General features: G+C 39.6%; 1 long non-coding RNA gene across 1 annotated transcript in view; it reads right to left on the bottom strand.

The window, feature by feature from the left end:
* Positions 1–4,325: 4,325 nt before the first annotated feature.
* The window catches only part of LOC135278953 (uncharacterized), a 188,174-nt gene continuing 170,891 nt past the window's right edge, over positions 4,326–21,608 (bottom strand). The window contains exons 17-21 of the long non-coding RNA XR_010346330.1: positions 20,090–20,186; positions 19,903–19,996; positions 18,862–18,914; positions 12,376–12,502; positions 4,326–9,084 (exon numbers count right to left, since the gene is read on the bottom strand). This is a non-coding gene — a long non-coding RNA (uncharacterized LOC135278953). The remainder of the gene's footprint in view (positions 9,085–12,375; positions 12,503–18,861; positions 18,915–19,902; positions 19,997–20,089; positions 20,187–21,608) is intronic.

Below are 21,608 nucleotides of genomic sequence, written 5' to 3' on the forward strand. Positions count from 1 at the left end.
GACTTCTTCTACAAAGCACCTCAGAAGGTGATCATGAGCTGTAAATCAAAATAATTTTGAGTTCCATTATTTCTATCTGAATTGCAACTCATTGAAATTTGCAGCAATGATTTACTCTAATTAAGTACAGTTTGAATCAAATACTGACTCACAACATAGGGTTCTTTCCAGAACAAAAAAAAGGACACAAATTTCTCAAGACTGAAATTGTAGCAGACATTAACAGATTTTTGAGTTGCTATTCTTCTGTAAGGACCTGCACATACAGACCAAGTGTTGAAAATTCCTATTTCTTTTTGATTTGCTTGGCTCCCAGTTGTCTTGAATAATGGGAATAATTTTTGTGTCTGATCCATCAATGGCTCTGCATACACCGTGCTATCGCTTCCATAATTTCTTTGATTCCTGATTACTATTAGAATAAAAAACATCCAGTCTTGCAATTATTTTTAGTAGATAGAAAGGGCTAGTCATGGCTAAATTCTACTTTTTGTGGCTTTGGAAGTCATTCCTAATGTGGTGATAGCCTTCCCCAGCCGATGACTTTAAAACAATAGTACTGTACTGCACACTGAGAGTCCCACGCAAGCTTCCTCTGACTCATGATGTTCCCTAAATACTTAAGGGATGTTTTATTCACAAAAAAAGGAAGCACAGGAGTAAAGTTTAAGTGGAAACAAATGATTTTTGGTGCAGATTTTATGACATATTCTCTGGGTAAAGGCAAATAACAAAATAATTTCTTTTACCACATTGATATTGTTTTAGTTTTGGATTTTTGGATGATTGGTGATTATGATAATTGGCTGGTGTGGCCATGAGCTAGACTGGGGTAGATTTTCTCCCAGTCACACACATACTTCAGGGATCATTGATGGTCAGAGCTTTGGTGCCATGCTCACTAAACCACATTGTGGGTGCTCTGACCTACTCTGCTTTACAGCCAACCAAAAGCAGAAGCTGGAATTTGCAGGACCTGAAGGGAACAGCTGAGCAGGAGAGGTGTGGAAGGGGAGAGGGGAGCATTGGCCCAGTTGTCTTTCTGCTGGTGGCACTGGTGTGCACATCCCTGAGGTCGTGTTGTGGGATGGGAGATGCTGCTTCATCCCTCATCCTGTTGGGCTGTTGGTGTTTGGCCAGGAATGGGTTTCCTCAGCTTCTCAGTTTACTTGTTTGTGCACCAGTTTAATACTGCTATGACAGAAGGACATTATGTGAGCTAAGGAATTCATTAACAGATCTCTTCAAGCTCATCAGTGAAACTCATTACAGGAATTACAAAGCATTACTTCTGAAGATGAAAAATGTTGTGCCTTGCTGCATCTCCTGCTGTTTTCCTCTCCTGCCTCCTTCCCAGTTTTACTCTCTTTGTGCTGTAATTCTCTCGGCAGAGTGCACAAGGGTTGGCCTCTGTCAGACCAGGTCCTGATGGTGTGGGTTTCCCTGACCCCCAGGCATCCAGGAGAGAGCACCAAGCTTGTTACACTGACATCTATTTCAAAACTAAACTCTGTATTTTAAGTAAAAGCTCTGGCCTGATTAGGTTTGGCTTGTTTTGGTTTTGCTTTGGGCATGCCTCGATTCCTTGAATGCTCTGCAGCATCCATTGCTGGAAAACTGAGATTTTGCTTTCTGACGTACAGACTTTTCTCCAAGACATCTTTTCATGGAAATTAATTTTGCTGCTGCCATGATGACTTTACAATCTGTGTCAGTTTTGTCTTTTGGATTTGATTCTGTGAAGTCTTGCACAGCCTCCGCACCTACTCTCATAAGTGGCCAGAATTAGAATTACTCAGCATGTCAAGCATTAGTACTACAGGTACTCAATCTGAGAAAATATTTGGAGAATAAAATACAGAATGAACCATAATAAAGAGTAAGGGAAGCTGGTGCCAGATAAATGCAGACAGAATTATGACTGCTAGACAGCCGTGTTTCCAGCTTCTAAATTTTATCTTGACTGCGGTGATAAAGACAGACTATCATTATGTGTGCCAGATTTTATGCATGTCTTTCTTTAAAGCATAAGTTTATGCTGGAAGGATTCTGGAGGTGCCTGATGCTTAATCTTAGAAATACTAGATCAACGGAAATAAAGCACTTAGGAAACAAAACACAAATTATATTTCCAAAACATTTTTTTTGTAATTTGATCCTCCCATGTAAACAAGAGACAATAAAACCTTCTGGGAGTCTTGTTAGCCAACAGTCTCCAAACTGCAATGAAAGAAGGATTTCAAAACTATTTCACAATTGTGTTTGGATGAAACATGTGTTTACTGTATGTAAATGAACAAGACATTCTGTTCTTTTAGGGCTCATCAGATCCTCAGTGTCTTAGCTGGTTTGGCATGTGCAGGAAAGTGGGTCTTCTTCAGAAGGTGCTGGACAGACAAACAGTTATTTTTCAGTGGACATTTCCACACTTAACAAAAAAACCCACTTTTGTTCAAATTTTTGCCTGAGAAGTTATTTAACTTGATCTTGCCTTATTTTCCTTGCTAGAAATAATGACAAAATAAGTTATTTAATGAAAGAGACATGGAGGCAGAATTTCCTGTGACAGTAAAACGCTGTTGCACAGCTCTCATTGTCAAGCAGCACGTACTCAAAATGTCACTAGTCCCAACTGCTTGAAGCTGTTGATTTTTCTGTATGAGAATTTCCTTTAATAGCTTGGGTGTCGGCATATAGCCAGGCCCTGGCATGGCACATGTGCCAGCAAGCCTCTTTCCAATTTGCCAAGGGAAAACCTGGGATCCATGGCAGACTGGTAAGATGCACTTTTACCTCAGTTTTTGGGCAAGGAAGCTATGCAGTAATTCACTTTATTTCTTTATTTTTTTTGGCCACTGTTATGATACCATTTGCTGAATTAGGGAGATTTCACTGTTGTGGTGGTGTTTTGCATCTTGGATGTTTTATCTGGGCGCAATCAGAGAAAAAAATCTAATTGGGACTGCAAGCATACAGTACACAGGCCAAAAATGTGTGCTCTTTTGTGAGCCCTGCTGCAAAGGGTGACTGCTGTGGATCAGAGCCTGGGGCACTGCATGGGGGTGAAATAAAGAGCATTTTATTGTTCCTCAGCCTGCTCTGTATTGCTGTGCCACCACCTCCACTGTTGCTAGAATTCCAGCTCAAGCATATGGGTCCACCTCTGCTGGAACAGAGGATGTGCCTCATGGGAACTGCTGGAGGATCTGATAATCCAGGCCAGCAATGGCCTTGCTTGGTGTTGAGGATGAAGAGTGGAGCTAGACAGTGATTTATTGTTCTCAGGCCAGCAAGCAACAATAGTCGTGTGCTTAGGCTGCTGACACATCCCTGTACCCTGCAAAGTCTGAGCTGCCTTTTATCTTCCCACCTTTCCATGCAGGTACTCTGGCCAGGCTGGCCATGCTTGACTGAAGGCCACAAGGAGCTGGAGGGAGGACAGCACAAGTCATCCCCTGCTCTGGGCAGAGAGTCTTGGTGATAACTGCTTTTATTGCTGTCTTTCATCTTCATCTACATCAGTTTTATGTGTGGTTCACTTATGACTTCAAATCACTTCAAGATGATAAAAGCATGTTTTTCATGAAATTTTGCTCAGTGTCATGAAAAGAATATTTTTTTTGTTTGTTCTTTGTGTGAATATTGAATTGATTGTTTAGTTTCTCTCCTTGCCTCAGTCCCACGCTACTCATATTTCTAGTGAGGGAAAAACCCGAATCTTTGTTTTTCCTTTTACAGCTTTATAGCTGGGATGTTGTTCTGCTTAGCAAACACAGTTTAAATTACACAGGCATCTTTTCCCAGTTTGCTCTCTCTAAATCTAAATCTCATCTAAATCCATCAAGACACCGCACAATCACCAGTCCAACAGTGTTTTTTGCAGTAACTTTCAATTTCAATGTTGGACTAAGGAAAAGTGTTACAAATGTCCTGCCTCCCTTGCAGAGTCCACTGATACCATTTATGAAATGTTAAGGTCATTAAGGGCATCATTTCCTCCCCAGTCTGGCTTAAAGTGGCTGCTTTTGTGAGATCCTGAGTATCAAAAAAATTACCTTCTTTTGCATCTGAATTCTGCAGGGTTTTTTTGATAGGTTGCAGTACTTTAAATTCTGCAGGCTATTGTGGACTGGGTTTTTCAGACTTAGCTTGCTACCTATTTATTTGGCTATCTAGAAACCCAGCACAACATTGAAAATATTTTCAGATAGGAAATGTAACTAAATACCTAATAAATGTCTATGAAACCTCTCACAACCCATCACAATGTCAGCTGCTTTACATTCATATGGTAATACAGGATAGAGCTACCCAAGAGAGAAGAATTATTTTTAAATAACATGTGAATATTTATTTAGTCATGCACTGGCAGCCTTGGTACAAAAGCAACGCACAATCAAAAAATCTTTTTTGACATTAGGTGCAGGGATTAATCCCAACAGCTACACATAGATGCTTCCCATATAATGTGACATTTAAGTAGCTGTCAGATACAGAACATCTTTTAGAAGGACTTAGTTTGGTTTTTGGTATGGATTTTTATTGCCTTATTTACTTTGTACCATTTTCCTTATATTGCTCTATTCCTAACCGTCTGCCTCTTTTTCTATTTATTTATTATTCATGCTAAAATATGGATTTTGCAGCATCTGGCAGGATGTTTCCTGCTCTCCTGCCATCTCTTCTGTCTCTTTATCTATTTGATTGTTTTGTAATCTTTTCCCCATTACCTATGTAAGCCAAGTTTGGGGATTTTGCTCTCACACCCTGCTGCTCAGCCTGATTTGTGTAATTGGAGGATGGGTCCCACAGCTTCCAAACAGCCAAAAGTATCATGTTGGAATGCAGGCACAATCTCCTTCATGGTCCCAAATACTGCAGTAAGTAATTGTAAATTGCTCTTAATTAAATGTTCAGCATCAGTGATAGCACTATTAGTTATTAGACTGGCTAACAGAGCTTAAACCACACGTGGTTAAACCAGTCTAAAATTATCTTTACACTAGATATAACTTTCAAACATCCCAACTGGCCGAATTTCTCAGGAGAAGGCAGGACTTGGGCAAGGCTTCAAGATTCAAGAGCCTTTTGATCTACATGAGCCTAGCCTCCCATTTCATCCAGTTCACACTCCCCTGCTGTCCTTCACCACACTGGAGGAAAGGGAGTTTCCAGATATTGGATAGAGTCTGTTGTGCTAATAAAGAAATCTCATTTGATGATAGAAATGTTATTTGAAATGTGCTATGTTCCATCTTTTCCTGGAGTTAAGCTTGAAAATACAGTGTCTGTACAGAGGAGGAGCTGGAACTGCAGAACTGGGCTGCTGCATCTGTTGTTCAGGGTGGTGCTAACTCAGGCAGCAGTGTGGGTGTCACACATAATCCAACTTTATGGGTAGGACACATGGCCCATAAGGCCCAGCAATCTGCAGCCCTACCTCTCTTGAGCTGGTGCTATGGGCTGTGATTAGAGCAGTCCAGGGCCACTGCAATCCCTTGGCTCTAGGGCAGAGGAGTGCCTGCTGTCACCCAGAGGAGGCACAGCACAGCAGGGCTGACCATGAGACTCCCCCCACACCTGTGCAGATTTACACACACACACAGGACAAGAACTGCATGGACTTGTCAGACACTAAAAACTGGGGAGGCTGTTTGCACTGGGGATGGGGAAGAGACACTGAAACAGGTCTGAAAAAATGGTTCAAACTATCCACATCAGAGGATGTGAAAGGGGAACTTGCCTCAGGGTAGGCAGTGACCACATCCTCCAAATGTGCACAATAAAATTCTGCTGAGAGTGCATTCCCAGAAATACCCCAGAAAGTCACTGTCCTCTTGCCTCACTGGCTCCTTGTCCTCTCTTAGTCATAACTCTGAGATAGGGAACCTGAATATAGTAACTGGGATGCAGGTTTGGATGAACAAAACCATCAGGATGGCAATTTGAATATATCTGTGATGGCAATCATAGCAAGAGCAAAGGTTTAAACAAATATGCAATGAAGATTTCATGACCTTCCCCGTCTTTGTCCATTAAACATTTGGGCAGTAATTCTCCAGTATACACACAACCTGGCCAAAAACCAAACTGAATACATATTTCAATGTGCAGTCATCAAGACTTTGGTCAGGTATCAAAAGCTTGAAGGTATTTTAACTGAGAAATCCACTTTTTTTAGTGCTATTTGGCTGTTAGAGCAAACCAGACTGTTGCTTTTTAGCTTTTAGTTGTTTTCATTATTTATTTTTTGTAATTATTCTTACTCAACTGTTACTTTTTAATCTGGACCTTTTTTTGTTTTTTGAATTTTAAAATTTGTTAAACAAGTTTCTATCTCTAAAGCTATAATTAAGAAAAATAGCCAAGTAGAGAACTGATGTAGACGCAAATAGTTCTGAAATATCAGTGATTAAAGCTTACAATAGACAAAAGTCCATCTGTCACTTTAATTGATAGATGCTAGGCCTTATTTCAAAAATTCATGGAAATGAATAGCATTCAGTTACTCTGACCTTGCAAAATAAATAGCAATGCCCTGAAGCCACGCTAAAAACATATCAGGAAGTAGAACTGTTTTCTCTGTTTTAAACAATATTTCATTTGATGGAAAAATAGCCAAGGAATACATTTTTCCAGATGATTTAAGATGTAGTATGCTGATACTTGTCTCTCAATAGCAACAATTAAAATACTTGGTTTTCTAACCACAGTGTAGACATTATTTCCACTATTAGCCCATACTTCTGTAAGAGCAGGAATGGCTAAAAAACTGCAGCTCTTTGTCTACACAAAAGCATTTGGTTTTTCAGAATATGTATGGAGATTTTCCCCCCTATTTTCCCCAAAACCTCCCACCAGGATAGTAATTAGTGATAAATCCACACAAGACTATTACTACTCAACACGTAAGACTCCAAACTTGATAGTGCTTTTATACTTCAGTCTTCTCACAATGCTTTAAGGAAACAGGGTCTCTAACAGGCTACAACATCTTGCATTGTCAGTGAAGGCTCCCCTAAAATCAGACACATGCTCAGATCTATTTTTTTAGCTTGCAATTTTTATCAATAGCACTTTTTAAAACCAACAACAAATAATTTAAAAAGTTCTGTGTAAATACAAATGGAAGCTCTCCTCAGTTAAGAAGTGTTTTTCAGACTCTAGATTTGTATTTGTATTTTATTATCTCAGTTTAATTCTACCAGCCACATAAATAAGTATGAATTTGAATAAATATTAATCTCTCTGTGATACAGTGAAAAGCAATATTGCTTTAGTGCATGAGGCTGGGTTCATGCTCCAAGAATGAATGCTGCTTCTTCTTCTCAGATGAATAAACAGATGAGAAGACTTTCAGCCCATGCTCCATCAGGAACAGTGGAAAGACATGCTCACAAAATTCAGAATGTAGAAATATGAAAAAACCCCTACATTTTCTTTTCAGCCTTTCAGTTTTTCAATAGGAAGATACTAAGGAAAATTTTTGGAATGATGTCAGAAACCTTCAGGGAATGGTGCTGAAGTTCTATGCAGGAGACCAGAGAAGCTGCCTTCAGCATTCTTGGCAGCAGCTGTATCCCTGTCCTACTGTGGCAGAGGTGGGTGTGTAAAAGTTGACCCTGACTGGATCTTCATGGCAGGTGGCCATTATTAAAAATCATTATTTCCTAGAATGTACTACTCACTAGTATAAGGATTTTACCTACACTATCCAACTCTATTTTGCTGCTAGTACTGGTTGTTATTCAGTCCCTCAGTTGTTCTTGGCTGCTCATAAAGTCCAAAAGGTCCATGGAGAGACAGAACTGTCCTGGGGCTGTTGTACATTTCATTTTATTCAGTAAGGAAATGCCCCACCCCAGAAGTTCTGAAAGACAGACATATAATGGTAAGGAAACTTCCCCTCCTGCTGCAGACACAGCGGCCCCATGGACCTGAGTCAATGTTTCTGGAAGTATCAGTTTTGTACCAGTGATTGTATTCCTTCTGAGACCTCCTCAGACCCACAATTCCATCTGAAATCAGATCTGCCTTTAGCTTTTTCCTCTTGAATGAACTGGCTCTCTTGAGCTTTTCTGATTTGCTTGGTAGCTTTATGAAATAATGCATTTTAGACTGTATTAAATAATACTTCTATTTTTTAAAGATAGAAGTAATGTCTTCTATACTGGATTAAATCTGAGAATATGTTTACCAGATCCTAAATCAGGAAGATGCAGCAGTTAATACAGCTCCTGTTCCAAATGCTACCCCATCTCTTTGTTTTGTCAGAAAGATTTATGAAGGAGAGCAGGGGTCATGCACATTGCAAATGTGCTTCAGCTAAAGCAGTGTATTCCTGGAGGAATAAACACAGACAGTGCTGAATTACTTTGTCATCATTAGAAATTGTCAGAGTCCCATAATGTTCGTGAGAGCAGACAGGTTAGGACTGCACAGACAAGAAAATAAATGCTCATACTGAAAAATACATGGAACTCCTTAGTCCAGTGCACACAGCTTTCCTCAGCTGGGAGGAACGAGTGAGCTGGGCTGCTGAAAAGGAGTGCAGGTTTTAGCTGCTTCAGTGGCTGGGGGGGGAGGTTTGCTTGCAAAAAGACTCTCCTTGGTGTGATAATTTCTCAGTGAGTGGCTAAGGAACTTATTTTCTTTTGGAAAAACTGCTAAGTATTATAAATAATTTTCCAGAAAATGAGGAAAACAGTCTTGTAAGTATTAATAGATCATTTCAGTGCTCCAAAAGGAAGTTTCTATGCTTCACTTTTTTCGAATGTGAAAATGGGATATGGTAATCACTGTCCTTTTAAAAAAAGCATGAAGATAAATCATTCATTTGGCAAATATATATCAAATAAATGCTAGTATGTTCTTGTTGCCTCTTCTTCCTTATCTGTAAAGTAATTTCAAATATTAGCTTGAAAAGTCTTTGCTCTTACAAGATTAAAAGGTTTTGCTTAGCCACTGTCTCACTCCTGAATGATGGTCCCTTACACTCCACCAAGGCAGACGATCTTCAGGCAGTGGTGCTTGCTGGGGACATGACTGCACTGCTCTGCTGGATCATCTGGCTTCTTTTCCTCTCTGAAAAATATAGGTACCACAGTGTAAATTGCTGCCACATGCTGTAATTAGTAGCAAAGACATACTGTAATTAATACCAACGCTGGAAATTTTAATGGGCAACATTAGCTAAAAAAACCTGTAGTTTTAAAAAATAATCCTTCCTGGATTCTAGACTGAAATAATTCATTCTGAGTTATGTTTTCCAGCAATAATCTGGACAAGAGAGTTGTTTCATTTATAACTGGTGCCTCACAGCTTGAAGACTCAGGTGTGCCTGCCTCCAAGTCTTCCTTTGCTGCTCACAGTTCCAAACTCCTGATTTGTCTCCATTAAGGCTGCAGGAATCCTTTGTAAACCTTTGCTGTGTCACCCCTCTGAAGGACACTCAAAGCGTTCCATTTCCTTTCAGGACAGAGACCCTTTCTCTTGTTCTTTCTGTCTAATGTGCATCAGCAGATACAGAGTGGGTTTGACTGTCCAGGGCATGTGAAGTGCAGCTCCTTGGGCCCTTCTGTGTCCCTGTGCAGAAAACAACATTTCACTTCTCTGTCTCCAAAGCAACTGAATTTTAACTGACACAAATACTATATCCACACAGGCAGGGCAGGTAAGAAAAATGCCCTGCTGAGGCTGTGTTCAACCTCTCTGATACAAAGAGATCTCCTTTCTCAGGTTTGCCAAGAGCCATCACAAATGTTTATGGACTCTAGGTCTTTTCCTGACTAGCCAGTAAAATAATGTTTTAGGGTAAATGATTTCAGTTGGGAGGGATCTACAACAACATCTTGTTCAACTGCAACATTTTCTGATGTAATTTCCACTCAGTAAAAATTCAGGTAATTAATTTGACTTTGTTATAATCAAAACTTTCCCCTATATTTTTGGAATATATTCACTGCAGTTGGGGAAAGATGCAAAAACACCACAAAAGAAAAGGAAAAAAAATTCTTCACAGTTTGCTAGTAAAAATATAATATGTGAGATAAAACAGAAAATCATGCTGCTGTACAATGTATTTTACATTTCTGTCCCTTCATAACTTTTAAAAGATTTTGATATTTGGGCACCAGCATGATTTCAATGTATCCATGAGGTGAAATAGCAAACCTTTTTCTTTAACTATTCCTGGAAATACATAATTCACTCCTATATTAATTTTCTGAAAAACAATATTATTGTCCAAGTCATAATCACTCAGAATACAAGTAATTAATTGTGTCAATAATTCTGGAACCTTTAATGTATAAATATAATAATATATATATATACACACACACATACATGTGCATCTTATCTAATAGATAGTAGAGATTAAGTTACAGAATCTTACCTGTAAGACACTGCTCTGCAGTTTTGCTTACACTCACAGAATGGTGTTGCTTGAAAAAGCCTCAGAGGGAAGATATCTAATTATCCTTGGTATTTTCACAGTTTTTTGGGAGCTTATGCATGCAAGGACTCCACTTGGACAACAATTCAGATCACTCCTGTCTGAGAATTTATTGGATATCATGATTCTTTAGGTAACTAGAGCACCAGCATGGAAATGAATACAGGTAGAGTTGAGCTCATCCTTATTAGCTGCTAGGATGAGAATAAGAAATTGGAACAATGTGACCATTGAATAGGCTTACAGCATAATGCAAGAGGGAAAAAATAGGAAAAAAAAAGAGTGATACTAACATAGAAAACCATGTATTTTGATAGTTTCTTGAAAATTTCTTTGTCCTAGAATCTGCCAGAACTCTCTTGAGGCTTGTTCCTGCCACTGCACTGATCCAAAATAACAAAGAATGCAGCAGTTAAAATATTTGGCTCATAGGAAATAGCTTCCTAGAGCAGGAGGCAGCTTTCTCATGTGCATTTTTCATGTCCTGCTACAAAAAGATCAAAACATTGTGAAGGATGTGTATTCAGTTGAGAAATGTTAAAAATGCCACTTCTGATGTAAGACATACTTTTGATATTATATCTACTGCACGTCTAAAACTGTCAGGCTACAATGAAATTTGTCACCTCTATTTTACACTTGTATTAAGTGAGAACATGACAATTGACCTCTAGTAACACCAAGTTTGACAATTCTTGTACATGTAAGTGTTACCAGAATGATTTTATAAACCAGGGCTGTCAAACACATCCTGTTGTAATCTTTTGGGAGACAGAATGCTATACTGTATTTTTAAGGCAGTATTTTTACTGTCTTACACTCTCCTCAGGTCATATTAAATAATTTGCAATGAGTTATTTTGTTAGGCAGAAAAGCCTGTCAATGCTGAAACTAAGAATTGCTCTGTCAAGTTAGAGGTGCAAGAAAATTTAATTTGTAATTGAAGCCGTGTATCCTTTCAAAATGAAATAGCTGATCTAAAAGTAAACAAAGTGAAATGTTTCAAAGTACAACAGACAAGTGATTTCCGGCTACCTTCTTACTTCAAAAACCATGAAAGTGTGGCCCAGGCTTGTGTATGGAATTCTGCAGGTCACTTTTCCCTTTTGCACACTGGTATTTCTCCAATCTACCTGAGCCAGAGGTTGGTGTCTGCTTGACTCCATCTCAACAGCCTGAGCTGAATTCTCTGCTTAAAACTGGGCATACGCCAGAGGACAAAGCTTAGCTGGGCTTTACATACATGCTTTACACCAAAACACCTTGTAAATACTGAAAATAGTGATTTGGGATTTTCTGCTCTATTCCCAACAGTTTTGGGAAAGCACAGAAAAATTTCTAGATCAAATGCAAACAGACTGAATTCCTGTTGCACTCACTGAAAATAGGGAATTCTCACTGAGAGTTGCCAGGAAAAAGAAATGCCTTTTTTATGCTGATATAAACTTTGGGTGAAATCTAAGAAAATATGCAATTTAGCACAAGGCATTTTCCCTAGACTTACCTATCAGAAAAAAAAAAAAATGATGTTAATTAGGTAGAAAAGGAAATTAATTAAGAAGAATGGGAAAGGAACCCCACAGTGTGCAGGGCATTGCTGGGTGCCAGCTGCCATTAGTGGAAAGCAATAAGCAGCACACCTGGACCATGTACTTCGTGCAAGAAGGGGAGAGCAGTGGAAGACAAGTCACAAGCCACTGCACTTCCAGGTCACTCACTTGGTTAATTTTACAGTTTTTATCTGAAGTCGGAGCTCTGTATTTTAAGAGCTGACAACATTGTATAACTAACCTGATTAATGGTGGAACTCTAGCTCAAGCCTTTAGGAGCCTCCATATCTCAGTGCATAATCTTTTTCCTTCTACAGTCTGTCACCTGTCAGCAGTGCCTAAGGACAGTCTAAACCAGGCTTCACTCACCTGCTGGCCAGTGCTTTGAGATCCTTTGTCAGAAAGATCCTTCTGGCAGTTATTTATAGGTCAGCATTTGGGTGAGCTAATTGCAGGCAGGACCCCTGGAAAGGTAACTAAACAGTTGTTGCTCGTGCTGTGAGGAGAAATGATTATGTGAATTACCAAATCTCATTAATGTGCTACTCTTGGACATTTTGAACAAGCACTGCTGCACCTGGCTTGGGGGAAGGGCTGCTCTGTCAGAACTCTTGGTGAATGTCTCCATCTCTCATTAAATTGGGGGTGATATTGCTATGCTCCTGGTGTGTTTCAAAACTTTATTCTGAAACAGAAGTACCTTAATCTCCCTTCCTTTTCAGGAAGTTTTCCCATGAGCATTGGTACCTCATTCAGGCTCACCTATTTTATACCAGTCAGACCCTGATGCCTGAATGGCACTTTCAGCTGACATTGCTGTGCTTTCTGGAGCTAAGCTTAGTCAATGTGAACTCGTTAGCAGCACCTTCTCTATTCCCCAAACTCCCCTTGGTACTGATGCCAGCTTCTTGAGAGTGGGCTATGATCCATCCGGGTCCTTCAAATGACATGGCAATTAATCTTCCCCCTTTGTGCTGAAGCCCCTTGTTACCCAGATCTTCTGGCAATTCCCTTCCCTCTGCAGTGTTCCACAAACACCATTTTGGGTCTGAGCCCCAACACCTGCTGCACTGGTGAGCACCAAACCAGGGCACTTCAGTCAGGGACTGACAGCCTGATCTGTCTGAAGTAGTGCAAAGGCAAAGGTGTTCAAGTTTGTCCTTCTAAGCTGCTTTGATGCTGACACTATGAATTTGCTTTCTCATCGTTAATACATCCTATGAACTATCATTTTATCTTTACTTGCTCTATAATAATCAGAAGCTATTTGCACTTTGATAACATGAAGGGCGCCTGTTGGGCAGAAATTAAATTTTGCTTTAACAAGTTCTCCCTGTTAATTGTCATATGGTGTTTCGGAAAAGTCTGTTAGGTTTATTTAGTTTTATTTAAGTTGGGAGTAATGCTTGCTATGCTTGACTGTCCATTCACATCTACATGTGTAAATTCAGAGAAACTGCTGTAAAGGCAATGGGATTTTACTTATACTGAGTTGTAAGAGAAAGAGTAACTGCAGCTTCAAGGTTGAGTCTTTAATCATATTGACATCCAGTGGATTTGGCTATTTGGCTCTATATCAACTCCTGCATTTCTTTAACAGGTATTAATATCCAGTTAATACAACCCAGTGATGCCCCTAACAGATTAAAAATAGTAATCAGAGGATAAAAAAATTAATCTTTTAGCAAGAATATTTATCTCCTTCACAATTAAGCTCCCACATGATTTTGCTCAGATTTCTTCTAAAAAAACCCCTGTATTTATATATCAGTATTAGAATATGTTCAAGATCAATTTACAAATCTAAAACAAACCACTTTTCTATAAAGCAGAAGTTACTGAGAGTGCTTAAAACAACTCTACAATGATCCCCTTTGGACTATTAAGTGTTAAGGAATGTGAATTTCTGATCTCAAGTACCATCTCCACGGCTTATAAATGTTCTTTGTGACTTATGGGTATGTACAGATGACCTCATTTCTGATGTGATTGTCCACCTTTAGCATTTGGACTTTCTGCTTCTTTGCTGTTTGATAAATGAGTCTCTGTCAACAAGACTTGGTGAAATTAGGGAACTCTTGTATTCTGTGACTGCATACAAGGTTGAGTAATTGGGGGTCATTACTGGAGCTGTTAAAAGAGGAAACAGTGATGTGGGAATCTGTGTCCTGAAGGTATACAGTAACCTGAGTGCCTGTCAAGAATAGAAAAAGTTAAAATAAAAACAATGCAACTCACAGGAACTGCACAGAGCAGAAACAAATACAGGTTTTCCAGCAGGTGAAAAGCGGCAGTGGCAGACACTGGAGTGTGATTTCTAGTTTTTATTTGTTCTTGAACACAGGCCCAAACACTGTTGTAGTATGCTGTAGCTGTAGTAAGGGACCATCCATTCAAAACAGCACTTCTACCAGCTCCAAAGGATGGATGACTTTTCCTTATGGGGGACAAGAGTGTGTTGGTGTTTACCAATAAACAAAACTCAGGAATATTGCTCTGAAGGAGACATTGCATCCAATGGGCAATGGTTGCTTTCCAGCAAATAGTATTTTATCCCTAAGAGATGAAGGGAGCACTTTGACCATGCACATACACTGTGCTCTGTCAGATCAGCTCTGGAGAAGCCCTTTCTTCAGGTGCTCATGTTCCCTCCAGAGCAGATGGGAGCAGATCACTTCCATTCTCCCACATGCTTTGCCATTATTATCCACAGGTTGTGCCTCCAGAGATGGAGTCTTACAACACTGGTAATGAAACCTGTAAGGTCACTTTACCTCTCTTTGTCTGAAAAAGAATTAACACTCCTGGAGATGCTGAAAATTTAATTTTGGCATCCTTGAAGTGAAATAGGGAGTGAAATGGGGTGGGGGAGGTGGGGGAAGGCAGGGAGAGAGCATGGGGAATGTTTATTACCTTGTCCTTGCCAGAAAAGCTACAGGATAATCTTTCTGGGCACTATTAGTGGTTGAGGTGAACTGAATTTATGGCTCAGAGTCACTTGCTTATTTTGGAAGGATATCTGAACTCACATATATTGGAATAGAGTCCAAGACGCCACTTCTGGCATTTAAATCCTGTAATGAATCACAAGTTGAGGATATGATTCAATATCTTAAATTGCATTATCAGATTTGTGACTCATGGTTAATGACACCAAGTCTGGCAGGGTTCTGAATGATGCCTTCAGGAGCAACAATTTTTGATCATTTTTCTTGTGGTCAGGAGGTGAAGATGGTGTGCACTGGGGTCACAGAGCTCTGTTACTGCAGACAACCAGTGTGTTGCTAAGGAAGGGCTGTGTTTCAAAAACACTTGCAAAGATCTATTCTCTCTAACTCTCACTAGCAGTTCTACACTATAGCAAGAATTTCAAAATTAGGTACCCTCAAAATGTGGCATGTGTGCTATTCTGTGTCTGTATTGTTGCATGTAGCAGTAAAAATGCTTTTAATCTCTGTCTTCTCTGCTTCTCAGGGTTCATATCAGCAGAGAGGCAACACTTAGACTCCCCTAGTCATTGCACCAGCATCCTGGTGTAGGTATCATTCCTTGCTAGGCTGACCTCTATCCCTGCATGATCCAGGATTGTGTGACTGGCAGGAAGTGCAAGAGAGGCCAAATGACAATGTCTCAGATGTGTGCTGCACAACTTACAATGGCTGTACTAGCATGAGGTCCTGGGGATCCAAGCTTCTTAAAGCAGGTTTTTCTAACAGGAAGAAGAATGAAAACCAAGAAAAATGGCATTTTTAAGGAAGGAGATTGAGAAATCATCAGCTGCAATTGTGGGTACTCAGAATACGCCTTGGAAGAAATTCAGGTGAAGAGGAAGAAAGTGAACTAACTATTCATAATATAGCCAAATTAAAGACTTTGAATTACCTTCACAGTCCTTTTGCCAATTTGAGAGGAATTATGCTATACCCAGTAGTATCAAAGGCTGTGCTGAGATCCAGCCAACAGCAAATACTCATTTCCTAGTTTTCGTTGCATATTTAGTTATCTTTCCAACATAACCACAGGAATGATTCCCTGGTCTCTCTAAGGACTACTTCACATTAAAACTATAAATTATGTAAGTCAGGTGTTGTAGAAAATGTCTGAAAAAATAGGAACAGAAAGAAATTGTAAACAGCCCCTTTCTTGTGAACTTTGTCTACAGATGCTGACAGACACAAAGTCATTCAAGTGGCTTTGCTGCAAGAAGGTCTCTGAGATCTTAAGGTCACAATTTGGGTAACTCTATTCAGCAGAAGACAATGCGCTCCTAAACCTCCTTAGATGATTCAGACAGTGAATACTGCCACCCACATCTGATCTGTGTTTGGCTGAACTGCCAAAACATTAAAATCTGTGAAGAAAGCATCCTATTGAATTTAAAGTGGGTGTCCTGCTTTGAGAGAGCTGTTCTTAGACCAAACACTCCAAACTGGGGGAAGCCTAGGACAACTCAAAGTCTGGAGTAGGTAGTTAAAGTTAAATAATTTCCTCATTGCTGACTCCTGTTAAATACTAAAAGGCACAAAGCTACTGTGTGAAGCAGCAGAGGACATGCAAGTTGGGATATTCTCCACTTCATGTAATTTCAATAGAAGGTCTGTTCTTTCAAGATGCTACAGACCTGGGTCCAGAGGCAGCAAAGCACAAACACCCCTCACGGATGGCAGACCTAGTTTTTTTCTGATTCTTTCAGCTGCTAGGTTTTCTCACAAGTATTCTTGTGATTTTTTTCCAAATGGGCAGTGAGGCTCAATGAAGCCACAAAGCCACAATAACATCTTTTTTTAAATTCCTTTCATTCCTTCACTAAAGCTCTGCTCTCCTTTCCAGGGGTTTGGTGGCAGTTAATTTCCCAGTGCATCAGGGCTGTTGCTATCCACGCTGATCTAACATTGGCTCATGGTTTCTGGGTGATGCTCCTGCTTCACAGACCCATGTGTTATCTTTGTGATTGTAAATGCAACATGGCAGGAAGTTTCAATTTCTGTTTGCAGCCAAAAACTAAAATCATTGTCCAGGTAATGGCTCCTAAGCATAGTAGTAACAAAACTACCAATGCTCATGTAGCAACATTGAGAATATCCTGAGCAGCCCTGAAAGACTGGGAAGAGGCTGATCAACATCCTGAAGATTAATTTTTTTTGTAGACAAACATGAGCAAAGTGTATCTGCCTCAAGAAGGCAGGAGGTAGACCAGGTTGGATACAACAGGTAATTATGATGTATTACTTAGTTTTAAATCAGTAATTGTTCTCATTTCTTTATGCTATATTATAATCCCTTTGCTAATGCTCAGGTAATATTTAGCTTCTGTGTTTTGGGCATGTCACAGTCTTAGTGTAAAAGAAAGGTATTTTAGCATCATCATCTAACATGATAGTTTACTTTGCCCAGGCTGGATAAAACAAGTCAAAACCCAAAGAAGAGGTGCCACACTTTCAGTGCCTTCTCTGCTGTGAAGTGGTGTTCATTTTTCAGATGCAGATAGAACAGATGGGCTTATGACAGCTTGACTCGGATACACACTTTGAAACCTGTGTGTTTATCTCAAGAGGAATTTGTTGGTTTTGTACAGACAATCATTTTGCATTTACACAGATCTAAATCTTCAGTTTGTGCTCTTGTTTAGGAAGAAGCACTTCAGTCATAGTAACCAATTACTATGGTTATTGTGAGCCTGAGATTTTTTTTTAATTAAAAGAAACCCTATTGCTCTTTACACCAGTATAATACTGGTGTAAAGACAAGTGACACTTGTCTTTTCTTTACTGGTGTAAAGAAAGTGACAAGCTTCTGTTGAAATAATGTATTCACTGGGATTGTCTTACATGCCAGCTCTGGCACATGTTTTTTCTTTCAACATTCATTCTCCCATTCCTAAAATGAGCTGCCAGTCAACCTCACTTCTATACTTGTACCCTTCCAACAGCACTTGTCTAAACAAATACTTTTCTTTAGCATAACAGCAATTAAAAAACACCAACACTCAAACACTGTATTATAAACCTAATACACCTGCATCATGGGCAATTTGTTTTAGTTTTTGCACAGTTTATTCCAAGAAAAAAAAAATGCACAGATTTGTGTTCCTTTCAGGAGAGATAAAATAAAAAGAGTACTAAAAAGCAGTGTCACTATACCACTAAAGGGGAGCCAGGATATTCTCTTGTCTCCACTTGAATATCAAGTCTTTGACAGTAAGGTGGGGCTAGCAGTGATTCTCTGCTGGCTTTTTCATCATATTTAGTTGCCACTCCTGCGATGCAAACCCATCTTTTCAACATACTTTCATTCTGAAGAGCTTAAAGCTTCCCTGTAGCATTTTATTTGTGAGGGAGTCGTTCCTCTCATTAAGATATATGATATGAAAAGAAAATGCAAAAGAGAAAAGCACAAAACCAGCAAGAGTTCTATTCCCACAGACTTTGCAGTTTTTCTAACCATTGTCCCAACCTGCCCCCAGGGAGCTCCAGGGAATATGATGCATCTATTGCTGCTGCTCTTTTGTCCTCTGACACTGATCTGTTGCCCAATAAAATATCTCTCAAAGGACAGCATGGTGTCACAGCTGGTTTAGAACCTGAGAAAACCAGCTCTTTGCATAAACAGGCTCCATCTTCCCTTTGTCCTTTTAAGAAATGTACCCAAGGATATATTTTCATGGTATTATCTGCTAACCAGTGCCCTCCACTTTGTGCAAAGCACAATCAGAGGGTCATTAACACAAGTGAAGGGCGTCACGAAATGTAATATCCTCTGCTCAGCCACCTATTTTATGTACCTTTGTACTTGTCTGAGTAGATTAGGTAAAGTAAAATAATTTGCACAGAAAGAATTTTATACAAAGAAACTTACTTTCTTTTGTAGTTTCTCTGTTCTTTTCTCTGTCATGGATCTGCTTCCTCCTACTGTAGTGAAAAGGGTACATTACATTAAAATTAATATTCTAAGCTGGGGTTTTCAAAGCAGACTATGGCAGTAAAGTGTCCGAAAGCCACTGACATTCAATGGGAGCTAAGTCCTTAACCTCTTTGAAAATTCTTAGCCCAAATCCATTAAGCATACTTCAAAGAGATAATATTCACAATTCCAGGAGTAATTTTCCTAACAGCTTTTTATTCTCATTCTGACAGGCCCCTCCTCCCTAGATCCAAGCCCCCCGTTGAGGTACAAAATCAAATTGCTTCCATGTCCCTTGTAATTCAGACCTCAGCTTTAGCTCTGGTTCTTTTGAGGCATTTGTTTTTACATTTAATGACACACAATAATTTGTGTCTAGAAGACACAAAATAGGATTCTGCAATATTGCTTTTCCATCACTATCTGGTCTCATCTGTCATTACACCTCTTATAAATGAGTGTAACTGGGGCTTTATAAACACATCAGTTCATCCAGATATTTTGACTCCTTACTGTGAAACGTGAATCCCCATATTGTGTTTTCTTGCTTACGGTCACTTCTGATATTTTGACAAGAATTAATTGATCTCTACCAGTCTACATCCCACTTTGAGAGCCTCTCCTTCTAAAACACAGTGCTACAGCAGTTGTGACTTGTCACATTATTTAGTTCAGTCATTTATACTGATTTTTCACCTCATACCCCGGCAATCATAACATGAAAAGACTTCACTGATTAAATGAATCAGGTACAGAAAATGTGATCTGACCAGAATTTTTGCAATTAATGATAGAAATATCCTATCAGAAGGCAGACATGAATTGCATTGAAAGTCAAAGGATGCTGTAGTAACAAACCCTTACTGATAATCTGCTACACTACATTGACACCTTGTGGCTGGTTTATCATAATGCAAAGTATTCACCCAGACTAGCAGAAATAAGTGAGTAAAACGTAAAACCGGTAGGGAAAATATTTTAATTCTAAATACTCACCGTGAATGGAAGCCTGATGAAGGGAATTGATCAAGCTCCACTTTAAATCTCAGTCTGATCGCAGCCCAAACTCAAGTATAGAAGTTCTTCAGTGCTGAACACAGAACCAAGACCTATACATTTCTGATTTTCACTACAATTCAGATCTTTGTGGGATCCAGCCTTGAAGTGTGTGCCCCAAGCTTACCTCAGACTGCCCTTCTCCAGCTGACATGTTGTATTTCAGCTTCCACAATGAAGATAGTGGGATAAAGAATGAACAGATTTTGTTGCAATGGTATCTGCTGCCAAAATAGAATGAGATTAAAATTACATTTACAGAAGGAAATGCAAACTTTAGAGAGTGTGTGTGCGAAATAACACTCTAGAAAGGTCAAACAGAATGAAGATGCAGCATGAGCAGTCTTTTTCCCTGCCTGCCCGATGGAGAGGAGATGGCACAGTGCAGGAAGGCTGTTTCAAACAGGCAGATGGGCTGTGACATAAACCCGAGACAGCTCATCTGCTCAATATGTAATCATCGTGTTTGAAACCATTTTCCTGCAATCTTCCTGGGAAACACAGAACTACCATGAATTCATATAGGAAAGGAACTGCTGAAATGTTAATAAAGGGAAGGATTTGAAAAGGATTCAGATAAATCACTTAAAAAGAGTGATCCGGCCAGCAGTCAGTGAATCACTGAGCAACACTGAATGATTTCTCAGGAAGACTAAATCCATCATAAGAGCCTACCCTTCCCCAAACTCCATTAAATCTGCTTTGGTTCATTCCTTTACGAACTCTGGAGACTTCCTGTATCAATCAGTGCCATTACATGAAACTGAAGTTAATTGTTTCAGTGAAGAACCACACTTGAATCATGACTTTGGTGTTCTGTGGGCAAATACTCTTCCACAAAATAAGGGCTAGTTATTCAGTTTTTTGAGGATGGGGGAACTGGATATCAGGGAGTCCCTCTTTTCTCCTGCTTATTTCCCCCTTGGAATAATGAGATGAGGCTGCTTGGAGGCCCTCTGCTGCCTTGGCAGAGGTGTCAGGCACCCACAGCTGGAAAGGGCATTCACACCAGGACCTGTGGTGATGCTCTGGTGTCTGTGGACCTTGAACACTTCTGGGATGCCTTTGGGCAAGAATGGCTGAGTTGGGGGCAGCCTGCACTGACAGCAAGGGCCCAGTTCCAAAGTCAAGGATATGAAAGGGAGGAAGAAGAGGGTGTGAAGGATGCCTGAACTGACTTGGTCTGCACCCATCCCTATCCAGAACAATACAATACTTGTTCTGAGGTTTAGGCAGTTTAAGGGTTATTAATTTCCTGTGTCTAATTTTATTAATTAAGAAAATATGTGGTCTCTGATGGTCTTTTGGCCACACAGGAGTTCACAGTAACACAATTCCATGAGGATGTGGTTAGGAGTTGAGTGATCTGTGGCTCTGCCCATGGGAGAGCTTCCAGAAAAGCAAATATCTGCTGGACAAACCCAGTCTCTTGCCATAAATTTCAGCCAAGTAGCCTCTGCTTAATGATAGCTATTAACATTAAACAAGCTGCAAAATTTTGTTAGTTCAAATTCCAGTACAGTTAAATGATGATTCTTTAAAAAGAATTACAGTAATCTGTTCATTGCCATGGAACAAGATATAATTAAAGAAATTCCTACAGCAATAACTCAATTACATATATTTTTGTTCTAAACTGGCTTTTA

Source organism: Passer domesticus, chromosome 11, assembly GCF_036417665.1.
Source record: "Passer domesticus isolate bPasDom1 chromosome 11, bPasDom1.hap1, whole genome shotgun sequence".
In the NCBI taxonomy this organism is placed as follows: domain Eukaryota; kingdom Metazoa; phylum Chordata; class Aves; order Passeriformes; family Passeridae; genus Passer; species Passer domesticus.